Here is a 13,506-nt window from a genome sequence, read left to right as displayed (position 1 = left end):
TGTAATTCACCTCTGCTATTGCAGGGTTCTCAAGATCATAAGCTTCTTCTTCAGAAGATGCTTCTTTAGTACTGTTGGATGCAGCTTGCAATCCATTCAAACTCTGAGAAATCATATTGACTTGCTGAGTCAATATTTTATTCTGAACCAATATGGCATTCAGCGTATCAATTTCAAGAACTCCCTTCCTCTGAGGCGTCCCATTACTCACAGGATTCCTTTCAGAAGTGTACATGAACTGGTTATTTGCAACCATGTTAATGAGTTCCTGAGCTTCTGTAGGCGTTTTCTTTAGGTGAATGGATCCACCTGCAGAATGGTCCAATGACATCTTTGATAATTCAGACAGACCATCATAGAATATATCCAGGATGGTCCATTCTGAAAGCATGTCAGAAGGACACTTTTTGGTCAGTTGCTTGTATCTCTCCCAAGCTTCATAGATGGATTCACCTTCTTTCTATTTGAAGGTTTGAACATCCACTCTAAGCTTGCTAAGCTTTTGAGGAGGAAAAAACTTGGCTAAGAAAGCCGTGACCAGCTTATCCCAAGAGTTCAGGCTATCTTTAGGTTGAGAGTCCAATCATATTCTAGCTCTGTCTCTTACAGCAAATGGGAAAAGTATAAGCCTGTAGACCTTGGGATCAACCCCATTGGTCTTAACAGTATCACAGATTTGTAAGAATTCAGTTAAGAACTGAAAAGGATCTTTTGATGGAAGTCCATGAAACTTGCAATTCTGTTGCATCAAAGAAACTAATTGAGGCTTTAGCTCAAAATTGTTTGCTCCAATGGCAGGGATTGAGATGCTTCTTCCATGTAAGTTAGAATTTGGTGCAGTAAAGTCACCAAGCATCTTCCTTGCATCTCCACCATTGTTATTATTTTCGGCCATGTCTCCTTCTTTTTCGAAAATTTCTGTCATATTTTCTCTAGAGAGTTGTGCTTTATCTTCCCTTAGCTTCCTCTTCAGAGTCCTTTCAGGTTCAGGATCGGCTTCAACAAGAATGTTCTTATCCTTGTTCCTGCTCATATGAAAAAGAAGAGAACAGAAAAGAAAATATGGAGTCCTCTATGTCACAGTATAGAGATTCCTTATATGAGTATAAGAAGAGAAGAATGGAAGAAGAAAAAGATAAGAATTCAAACACAGAGGAGAAGAGTGAGTTCGAATTTTTGAATGAAAGAGAGGTGTTAGTAGATAAATAAGTAAATAGAAGAAGATGAGAGAGGGGGAGAAAATTCGAATTTAATTTAAACTAAAAGGAAAATATTTTTGTTTTTATTTTAAAATTTAGTTAGAATTCGAAAATTAAAAAGAGAAATAAAACTAAAATTAAAATTTGAAACAATTAGTTAATTAAAAAGAATTTTGAAAAAGTGGATAGGAGTTTTCGAAAATTGGAGAGAGAAAAGTAGTTAGGTGGTTTTGAAAAAGATATGATTGAAATAGAAAAAGATATGATTGAAAATTATTTTGAAAAAGATTTGAATTGAAAAATAAAAAAGATTTGATTTTGAAATTAAATTTGATTACTTGACTAACAAGAAACTAAAAGATGTGATTCTAAAATTTAAAGATTGATCCTTTCTTAATAGGCAAGTAACAACTTGAAATTTTTAAATAAAAAAATATGAAACAAAATAAGAAAAAAAATTTTGAAAATCAATTTGAAATTTTCGAAAATATGAAAGAAAAAATGAAAAATGTTTGATTTTTGAAAAAGATTTGAAAAAGATAGAATTTTTAAATTGAAAATTTGATTTGATTCATAAGAAACAATTAAATTTTAAAACTTTATAACTAAATCAATTCAAATGTTTGAAATTTATGAGAAGGATAAAGGAAAGATATCTTTTTTTTTTTGAATTTTTAAGAAGAGAGAGAAAAACAACAAAAAGACTCAAAACATGAAAATTATGAATCAAAACAAGAAAAATATGCAAGAACACTTTGAATGTCAAGATGAACACCAAGAACACTTTGAATGTCAAGATGAACATCAAGAACATATTTTTAAAAATTTTTAAGAAAAAAAGATATGCAAGACACCAAACTTAAAAATTTTTAATGTTGAGACACTAACAAATTGAAAATGCATATGAGAAACAAGAAAAGATGCACAACAAGAAAATACAAAGATCAAACAAAGTAGATCATCAAGAACAACTTGAAGATCATGAAGAACATATGATGAATTTGGAAAATTAAGAAAAAATTACAAACATGCAATGGACACCAAACTTAAAACTTGACACTAGATTCAAGCAAGAAACACAAAATATTTTTGATTTTTATGATTTTGTAAATTTTTTTGGTATTTTTCGAAAATTATTTTGAAAAATAAAATAAGGATTTCAAAATTTCTAATGAGAATTCCAGGAATCATGCAATGTTAGTGTAAAGCTCCGGTCCAGGAATTAGACATGGCTTACTAGCCAGCCAAGCTTTCAGTGAAAGCTCCAGTCCAAAATACTAGACATGGCCAATGGCCAGCCAAGCTTTAGCAGATCATTACATACAAAAGTTAAATTGCTGAGAAAGACAAAGAAGCTCTTCTCTAATGATAGTTGAAACCTCGGTCCAAAGGATTAGACATGGCTTTACAGCCAGCCAGACTTCAACAGATCATCATGAAACTCTAGAATTCATTCTTAAAACTTCTGAAGCCATAGAATGATTTATTTATTTTATAAAAATATTTTTTTTTCAAAAATAAAAACAAAAAAAAAGCTTAAAATTAAAATAAAATTACCTAATATGAGCAACAAGATGAACTGTCAGTTGTCCAAACTCGAACAATCCCCGGCAACGGCGCCAAAAACTTGGTGCACGAAATCGTGATCATTCTTTCCTTGGTAACGGCGCCAAAAACTTAATACGCACGTTCATAATCTTAGTTCTTTGTCACAACTTTGCACAACTAACCAGCAAGTGCACTGGGTCGTCCAAGTAATAAACCTTACGTGAGTAAGGGTCGATCCCACGGAGATTGTCGGTTTGAAGCAAGCTATGGTCACCTTGTAAATCTCAGTCAGGCGGATTCAATTAGTTATGGAGATTTGATAATTAAAATATAATTAAAATATAAAATAGGATAGAAATACTTATGCAATTCATTGGTGAGAGTTTCAGATAAGCCTATGGAGATGCTTTTGTTCCTTCTGAACCTCTGCTTTCTTACTGCTTTCATCCAATCATTCATACTCCTTTCCATGGCAAGCTGTATATTGGGCGTCACCGTTGTCAATGGCTACATCCCGTCCTCTCAGTGAAAATGGTCCAAATGCGCTGTTACTGCACGGCTAATCATCTATCGGTTCTCGATCATGCTAGAATAGGATTTAGTAATCCTTTTGCGTCTGTCACTACGCCCAACACTCGCGAGTTTGAAGCTCGTCACAGCTATCCCTTCCCAGATCCTACTCGGAATACCACAGTCAAGGTTTAGACTTTTCGGATCTCAAGAATGGCCGCCAATAATTCTAGCCTATACCACGAAGACTCTGATCACAGATCAGGAGGCTAAGAGATATGCATTCAAGCTTGCTTTCATGTAGAATGGAAGTGTTTGTCAGGCACGCGTTCATAAGTGAGAATGGTGATGAGCGTCACATAATCATCACATTCATCATGTTCTTGTGTGCGAATGAATATCTTAGAGAAGAAATAGGCTTGAGTTGAATAGAAAAACAATAGTACTTTGCATTAATTCATGAGGAACAGCAAAGCTCCACACCTTAATCTATGGTGTGTAGAAACTCTACCGTTGAAAATACATAAGAACAAGGTCCAGGCATGGCCGAATGGCCAGCCCCCTAAACGTGATCTCAGAACCCAAAATTAGTCAAATACTAACCAGAGATGATCAAAAGATAGATCTAAATACAATAGTAAAAAGTCCTATTTATACTAAACTAGTTACTAGGGTTTACAGAAATGAGTAAATGATGCAGAAATCTACTTCCGGGCCCACTTGGTATGTGCTTGGGCTGAGCGTTGAAGCTTTCACGTGTAGAGATCTTCCTTGGAGTTGAACGCCAGTTTGTAACTTATTTCTGGCGTTTAACTCTGCTTTGCAACTTGTTTCTGGTGTTTAACGCTAGAATAGGGCAGAAAGCTGGCATTGAACGCCAGTTTGTGTCGTCTAAACTTAGGTAAAGTATGGACTATTATATATTGCTGGAAAGCTCTAGATGTCTAATTTCCAACGCAATTAATAGCGTGCCATTTGGGTTTCTGTAGCTCCAGAAAATCCTCTTTGAGTGCAGAGAGGTCAGAATCCAACAGCATCTGTAGTCCTTCTTCAGCCTCTGAATCATATTTTTGCTCAACTCCTTCAATTTCAGTCAGAAAATACCTAAAATCACAGAAAAATACACAAACTCCTAGTAAAGTCCAGAAATGTGATTTTTAATTAAAAACTAATAAAAATATACTAAAAACTAATCAAATCATACTAAAAACTATGTAAAAACAATGCCGAAAAGCGTATAAATTATCCGCTCATCAATAACTCATCAGCCATTAATACAAAATTTATTGCTTTCAACTTTATCTTTCTATCCACTTGAATAATAGGATTCTTTCGAAATGGACTAATGAAACCTTTCGAAATATGGACTAATGAAACCTTTCGAAAGGATGTTAACAATTCTCATGCCGTGTTAAATATTTTTGTAACTACTCATTGTTACATTTGAACTCCTTCGACAACTGTTTCAGAACTAACTGAGAATTGCCAAGGATTTGAACTTCTAAAGCCCCTTTTCCGATCAAAATTTCAAGGTCCAAAATTAAAGCTTCGTACTTAGCTATATTATTCGAGCAAGAATATTTTAACTCAAACGAAAATTTCAATGGAATTCCTTCTAGTGAGATAATTAAAATTTCCACTCCTGCACCATCTTTGTGCTTCGAACCATCAAAATATAACTTCCAATAGTCAACATGAATGTCAATTATATTTTCCCCCTAGTCATTCAGATTATTCAAATGATCAACTAGAAAATCTGCAATGACCTATCATTTCATAGCCTTGGCTGGAACATATTGCAAGTCGAACTCTGTTAATGCCAACATCCATTTCCGTAGTCGATCTCGCAACATTGGAGAAGTCAACATATATTTAACGTGGTCAGTTTGTGCAATGATTTTCACAAGTTTGGCAACCATATAGCACTTTAACTTTGTGCAAGCATAATACAAAGACAAGCACAACTTTTCATTAGGTGAATACCTTGTCTCTATATCAGTTAAAACTCGACTAAGGTAATAAACAGCTCGTTCATGGTCATTCTCATTATCCTGAGCTAACATACACCCAATCATGTTCCCAGATGCAGCAATATATAGTTTTAAAGGTTTATGAGGGCGAACATTCGCCAGTATTGGCGCTTTGGACAAATAAGCTTTAATTGACTCGAAAGCTTTTTGATGTTCTCCCATCCATTTGAACTGTGATTCATTTTTTAGATTTACTAAAGGTGCAAATATTCGAGTTTGACATGAAAGATTCGATATGAACCTTTCTTCCGCATAGTAATAAATGCTCTTCTCAAATGATCGATGTGTTGAGTTGCCGAATTCAACTTAACTATAACATCATCAATATATACCTCCATAAATTTTTCAATATACTCATGGAAAATGGTATTCATAGCACGTTGGTATATTGCACCAGCATTTTCAAACCAAATGGCATAACTACCCACTCATAAGTACCCAACGCCCCGGGACATTGAAAAGCAATTTTGGACACATCATCTTCAGCAATAAAGATCTGATTATATCTTGAATAACCATTTATAAAACTTAGAATTTCATTCCCTACAGCAAAATCAATTAACATATCTGTTATAGGCATAAAATACTCATTTTTCGGAGTGGCATTATTCAAATCTCTAAAATCAATGCACACTCTTAATTTTTCATTCTTTTTTATCACAGGCACAATATTCGAAACCCACGCAACATAATGAGTGGTTTGAATAAATTTTTCTTTAATCAAGCGTTCAATCTCTTCTTTAATCTTTTGATTAATTTTAGGAGTAAATCGTCGAGGTGTTTGCTTTACAGTTCGAGTGTCTGGTTTTAGCGCTAATTGATGTTCCACAAGATAACGATCGAGACTAGGCATTTCATGATAATCCCAAGGAAAACAATCTCTGAACTCATGTAGAAGATGGTATAATTCAGTTCGAAACAAAATCGCAAGAACTTTACATATATAAGTAATTCTAACATCATCAATAGATCTCAAATTAATTTCTTCTAAGGGATTCTGTGATTCAAACCCTTTTGCATGTTCATCATCTTTTATTGAGTATTTTTCAAAACCCAAAGGTTCTAAATTATAGATGCAATCAATAGATAAATCAACGGATTCATTAGGGTTAGAACAAACTTGTCTATTTACTGGATTAACAACAACTTTATTTTCAATAAAATGAACTTCTGCTATTTCAACAGCAGTACTAACAATATCATCAGAATTATGTAAATAAGAAGAGCTTAAACAATGACTAAATTCGATCAAAGAAATCGAATCTTTAGTATGGGAAGGAAAAGAAATTACATTCCTAAATGATTCAACTTTATCAGAAGAATCACCTTTATTTTCAACTGAAAGGAAATTACTTAGATACTTATTTAAAGTTACCAAATAATCCAAGACGTCTTGCTCACTTGCCATCGAAGAGTGTCCTCGAATCACCACTTATGTGGAACAGTCCCACCAAGTTGGACGAATGCTAAGTTGTGGATAATGAAGCTTCACACTTAAACCCTCTGAAGTCAGATAGCACCCTTCACAATTGAATGAATTGAGTACCCTGTCAACATTCAAAGGCTTTAGTTTTGGGCTATACACCTTGAAATCGACATGCAACTATTCGACATATAAATTCGAATCAGCGTTGACTACTTCAAGTTTTCTATCATTTGTCTAAAGAAGGACGCTCTGATGCACAGTTGATGGTACAGCTCCAACTCCATGAATCCAATCTCGACCCAACAAGGCATTATAACTTGCCTTCGAAGACACTACCATGAAGATAGTGTTTCGATCAGAAGATCCAACCTTCACCCCCAGAGTAACTAACCCTTTAGCAGGTGTTGATGCACTACTAAAGTCCGTCACTAAAATATTGGTTGGGATCAAATCATAAGGATGCTTGCTAACCTTCATCAGCATCCTTTCAGGCAACACGCTTATAGCTGCTCCTCCATCTATTAAAACTTTGTTTACCTTAATCCCACTAGTAGTTGCAGTAATGTGAAGTGGGCGCAGATGAAATTTTTGTTTCTCAGAAGGCCTTCGAAAATGACCTGGTTCATCCTCATATCGAAAAGGCTTCCTCATCTTCCATGTCATAATCATCCTCAAAGTACATAGTTGGAATAATCGAAATGGTACCAATCATTTCCTCGTCTTCTTCAAAGTATTCTTCATTCAAATCAGCACCATTGTCTTTATCAGTGACTAGAATGCTAACTCTTATCCAATTTCACGGGAGACGGAATTCCTTTCGAATATGTCTCTCCATCAGTCGGAAAGACTATTCGAGAATGCATAGACGGTGTTGCCCCCTTGCCCTTATCAACAGAAGATACCTTAGGTGGTTGTTATCCTCTTCGACCTCTGCCTCGTGGGTACCCCCTGGCTCGGTCGCGGAAATAGGGATAACGCCCTCGAGGAGGACCCCTATGCCCCCATTGTGGGTTACGTCTGTAATAAACATCTCTGTTCTGGAATTCTTGACAATTTTGAATCCATTATACACCTAGAGCTTGAGAGCGGCTTATAGGCGTAGTAGTACTTTTCTGAGGACCACCAAAACTTTGCCCATCTACCCGTCGAATAGGATGGTTTTGACGTGGCTGCTCCTCTCGATGAGCTAGTTCTTTCTTCATTCTTTCTTTTTAAAAAATTGCTGCAGCCTCAACATTGAATACTATATTGCATCAAGGTCACAGAGATACGTCCCGATCCTTGAGTTTCTACTGCATCAAAAACTCCAACAACCCATCCCCTACACCGGGATAGACAGCACGGACATTCGATTCGAAATCCCCCAAAGACACATCGAAGTCATAAGACATTCCAACCATATTCACACCCAAATATGGCTCAGCAAAACTGGCTTTAGAATTGAAAGGATTAGAATCAACTTTCATCTCTTTTTTACCATCATCAAACTTCAATCGTCTTTCCATGATGGCTTCTTGTATTAAATCCCTGAAAAGAAGACAATTATTAGTCGAACGACTAGTTGCTTGGTGAAAATTACAATAAGATTTCCCTTTTAAATCTTTCACCGAAAGCAAAGTTCTGTCTTCTGGTAAAATTAACTGTTTATCTTTAAGTAGCACATCGAAAATCTGATCAGATTTTGAAATATCAAAACTGTATCTCTTTCCACTTTTCAGTTTTGAATCATTTGACTTTTCACTACTAGGGAGATTCTTAAGTAAAGAACACACATAAGGAGGACATTTCCTAAGTTTGGCTAAATCAACCTCCGCCTTTAAATCGGACACCTCCTTAGAGGATTCCATGGCTACGTAAGCAACTTTTTCCTTTCGAGAAAAAGTTTTACTTTTCAACCTCTTTTTGCTCTTATACTTGTCTTTTTCTTTCTTCAAAATTTCTACCTGGCGAACTTTTTTAACCAAATGGGCCAAATTAGGAATATACACATTGAGTAATTTTTGACGCATATAAAATCCTAACCCCAAAACTGCTATCTTTACTACTTCACTTTCAGGAAGAGATACACAACATCAACTTCTAACATTCTTGAAATGAATCATATAATCATCAATGGTTTCACCATCTTCTCGTTTCAAAGTCACTAACTCAATAATTGACACATTTAATTCTCCTCGATAAAACTGGGCATGAAAGGCAGTTTCTAACTTAGCCCATGTTGTTATCGAATTTGGTCTAAGATTCGAAAACCAAGTAAATGTATTCCTTGTTAATGAGGAAGGAAAAAATTTTATTTTCAAATTTTCATCATTGGCTAAATTTCCAATCTCAACCAAATATCGAGTAACATATTCAGTAGTTGACTCTCCAACATCTCCTGCAAACTTAGTAATTATTTTAGGATTTTTCACTCTCCTTGGCACTTCAGCCATTTGAAAAGCTGACACAAAGTGGGGTCTATTCATGAATTCTATATTGAATCCAACCCTATTCAAAACATCTTCCATAATTCTAGTAACCTGATAACATTCACCGACTTAATTAATGCGTAATCGAGCCAGAATATCATCTGCTTTTTGACCACGAGGAACTAACTGAGGATTTTTCTGTTTCTAAAAATATCATTCACATTTTGAAATGGGTTTTCAAAACCCTCATTATTTCCTCTGGCATTCTGCCTTTCTCCTTTATCATAATCAATGATTCGAGCAATTCGCTCGACTTTCCTTGCAAGACGATCAAATTTTAATTCATGATTAGCCATCATAGGATTCAGAATTATAGTCATTTTTTGGGTCAATAGATTGACCAAGTCATGATGACTTTCTTCTACATGTTGTCAAAATGCTACTATTGAATTAGAAGCATTCGATGTAGAGCCCACATTATAATCACAAGAATACTCAGAATGCTATTGTGGATTTTGAGCATTGTTTACTCCATTCACGCCCCCGAATCGAATCGGAGGAACAAAACCACTCACTGGCGGAGTATAGCCAGCGGGAAGGCCATAAGGAGGCCAGCCAACAGTTACTTGGGGCAGAATCGATGCTGGATTACCACGTGGACGAGTATTACGTCTGTTTTTTCCAGCCTGTACATTTGTAACCGCTACACTTTTACTGATAACCACTCCTTCCAAATGTGAAGTAACGTCCAAAGGTTGTACAACTATCAGTGCACTATCATTAGTGGATGAACCACCATTCACATTTGATATTTCATCAGCCATGTGAATAATCCTTCCACTTCTTAATTACATACACCAAGTGACACCAAAATCATTTGACACACTTCAATTTAAAAACTATCCCACCAGGGCTGCCAATTTGTTTTGTCGATTTTGAGCAAATCGATAGTGGTTCGATTCTAATGGTCTGGGAGCAAAACCTACTCTTTTTTGCGAGTATCAGTTTTCTAGAAGTGCATCAAAGTTTCTCAAATTAGACAAGAATTAAAGAAAAATATTGAAGGAATGAAAGATAAAGATTTTGAAAATAAAATTGACTGAAATCAAAATAATTTGCATTGAATTTAAATAAAGCGGTAAATTGCCTTCGATTGAATCAAAGGACTTTTCAACATAGAAATTAAAGATGTTGAAATATAAATTTGGCGAAGAAATTAAATGGTATTTGAAAGATAAATTTGCAAGAAAAGTAAAGTTTGCGAAAAATGTAAATAGAGAGTAAAAACAAGTGGAAGGAACCTACAGAAAATTAACTCGAAGCAGACTCAGAAAGTTTCTGGGATGTGAGTGTGCATGAGTAATTTCTAAAGCAAAGTTCCAACCCTTTTGACTTCGAGCCTTCTAGTATTTATAACCATTTCCCTAACTGATCAATTTGAAATGAAAATCCCACGTGTGTGAAAACGCACGTAACCGTTTCTGCTCTTTTGCCTGATCATGTAACGGCTGTAAAATAACTTTCGATTTCAAAAATATTCGATCCTTTTGCTCGAATAACTCCTCGATTTGCTAAGTTAATCGAGCCTCACTCAACATCCTTAAATATGTCTCTTTCGACACCAACTTCTCTTCCTAAAGCTCACTTAACAATTTGAATAACCTTCTCCTTCGAATTTATTTATTTTTGACTAACAATAACAAAAAATAATTTTACGAAAATTCTGAATTTTGAAATAAAAAAAATGTGTAACAAAAAAAGAATATTGTAGTATGTCTTATTACAAAAAATTTTTGTAACAAAAAATAAATCTATTATAATACAAAGTAATATTTTATAAAAAAAATTTTTAATACAAAAACTAAAATTTATTATAAAAGTGGTAACAATTTTTTACCTTTAAAATGTTTTTTCTAACAATATATTTTTTTCATCCTAAAATTTGGTTACAAAATATAATTTTTTTTTAGTTACAAAAGCACAATATTGATTTTGTGACAAATTTTTTTAATATAAATTACATACATAATTTACCAAATAATTTTTTTAATTAACCGATATATTAACTAAGTTACTGAGCAAGTCAACATTTATATAATATGTAGTAACATAGATAATTTAAACATGCTTTATTTAACTAAGATTGTTTTTTAAAAAATAATATTAGTGTTTACATTGATTAGTTCCCCAAGTTATATTTTTTTCACAAGTTCAACCAAAAGTTAAAAGTCTAATATAGGCTCTCTATAAATTAAAATATTCTTGAGTCCTTTAGATAACATGTTGTCACTATTTTAGCACTCCTGTAAATAGAAAAAATCAAAACAAAAATTACAAATAAGATATAACACTAATTACAATTTTTTCCATTCACTTTTATTCAAAATTTTTAGAAAAATTTCGGCAGAACATCCCTTAAAATTTAGATATTTCTACCGTCTACGATTCCATCAAAAATAACTAATTCAACACTTATTTTTCAGTCAATATACACCCAAATTTATCAAACCAAATAATAAGACACTTGTCATTTCTCAACCATGACACAAATAAAATGTAATAAACACTACAAGAATACCTTTAAAATCAATAGAAAAGTCAACGGCTAAATTAAAAATCGAGGGCAAAATCGACGGCGCATCATGTTGCTTTTAAACCTGTCGATTTTTCAAAATTCTAATAAAATCGACGGCATATCAAACCGTTGATAAATTTTAAATAAAATTGACAATCTTTTCGTCGAGAATATGAAGTTAAGATTTTTACATATTTAGTAAAAGCGACACATACACTTGGCATCAATAATATTAAATAAAATCGACAAAAACCTGTCGATTTTGGATTTATTAAAATTGACAAGAAAGCTGTTGATAATACGATTAAAATATTGACAAATTCTCCATCTATTTATTATTTTCTTTTATCTATTTTGAATTTTAAAAGCGACAATCTCGCTGTCGATTAATGGCTATATTTTTTTATCATTCGAAAAATCATAGACAATTAAATATTAGATAATGAGTTTACATACTTATCAAAATAATAATAAATAATCCTATAACATAAAGATTTAAGACAGGATGAATAACTAAAGTCCACTAATAATACAAAATATTCAAAACAAAGTAAATAATCTTACTTGTACTTGTCTAAATAGTCCTTATCTGAGTTATCGAGATCGTCAGAATTATCCTCTATATAAGCACCATGTGGCTGTTCTAGTAGTTGTAAGATAGGTAGGAGTTTATACTTTTACCCTTTTAATAAAACTGGGCTTAAGACCTCGCCTCTGGTCATACGTTAAATCATACATCCAACCTCGATTTTGATTTTCTATCATTAATGATTTTAATTTTCTACATATTAAAGGGATAATATTCACTTTTTAAATTTTTTTAACGAGAAACCACAACAAATACAAGTCTTATCATGAATATAATTTATACTTTTACCATGAATGGTTTACACAAACAAGTATAGATAAGTAAGTATAAATAAGTATGCAAAATAATTTAACAGAGATAATAAAAATGAAGATAAATTAAAACTCAATAGTTTAACAAAAATAATAAATAAATTAAAAAATAGAAGGTTAAACCTTGAATCGCTTTTTTGGGAGTCTTAAACTCTACCAATACTTGTAACAGTGTAAATGGATGCCACTACAACTTTGATAATATTTATAACTATGTCAATCCTATCAAAAAATTATATATAGGCACATCAACACTAAAAACCTATGAAGCACGGATACTTCGCTGAGTTATCGTGTCCGCGTGTCAGACACATTTTGGACACAATACTCACCGAACTCGTCCGACACGCGTGTCCAACCGTGTCTTAATAAAAAATAAAAAATTCTTCTCCGGACACGCCTGGACACACCTAAATACCGTCACGTGTCCGCGTGTACAGTCTTATTCTTAACACATATTCTTAAAATAAATTTAGATATAGTATATATTATTATTTATTAAAACAAAAAATATTTTAAATACTTTATATAATTAAAATAAGACATTAAAAATAATTAAAAATTTTATTTTATATTTTAATATCAATAAAATATTAAAATATCATTACAATTTATCTAAAAAATACTTTATATTTTATATATATGCGTGTCCCCGTGTCATGTAAGATTTTAAAATTCGCGTGTCGGCGTGTCCCGTGTCGTATCCCGTGTCCCGTGTCCATGTCAGTGTCTATGCATCATAGCTAAAAACAAATTTATTTCCTATAAAATTTTTAATCTATATTGAGAGATACAAATTTATTTGCCAAAATTAATAGGTACATTTAAATGCTAGATTATTAATATTTATTTTCTATTATAATGTTCTTATTAGATAAAATACACAAAATACAGAGATAAAATTATCCTA

The 13,506-nt window shown here is 33.2% G+C and overlaps 1 non-coding gene across 1 annotated transcript; it reads left to right on the top strand.

Annotated features, from left to right (window-relative positions):
• Positions 1 to 385: 385 nt before the first annotated feature.
• LOC112787636 (small nucleolar RNA R71) lies at positions 386 to 493 on the top strand. Its single transcript, XR_003195039.1, has one exon. It is a non-coding gene; the product is annotated as a small nucleolar RNA R71 (small nucleolar RNA).
• The last annotated feature ends 13,013 nt before the right edge of the window (positions 494 to 13,506 follow it).

The sequence above is a fragment of the Arachis hypogaea genome, chromosome 20, assembly GCF_003086295.3.
Source record: "Arachis hypogaea cultivar Tifrunner chromosome 20, arahy.Tifrunner.gnm2.J5K5, whole genome shotgun sequence".
Lineage (NCBI taxonomy): Eukaryota > Viridiplantae > Streptophyta > Magnoliopsida > Fabales > Fabaceae > Arachis > Arachis hypogaea.
Note: the sequence above shows the minus strand (reverse complement) of the source record. Positions and strands in the feature narration are given on the sequence as shown.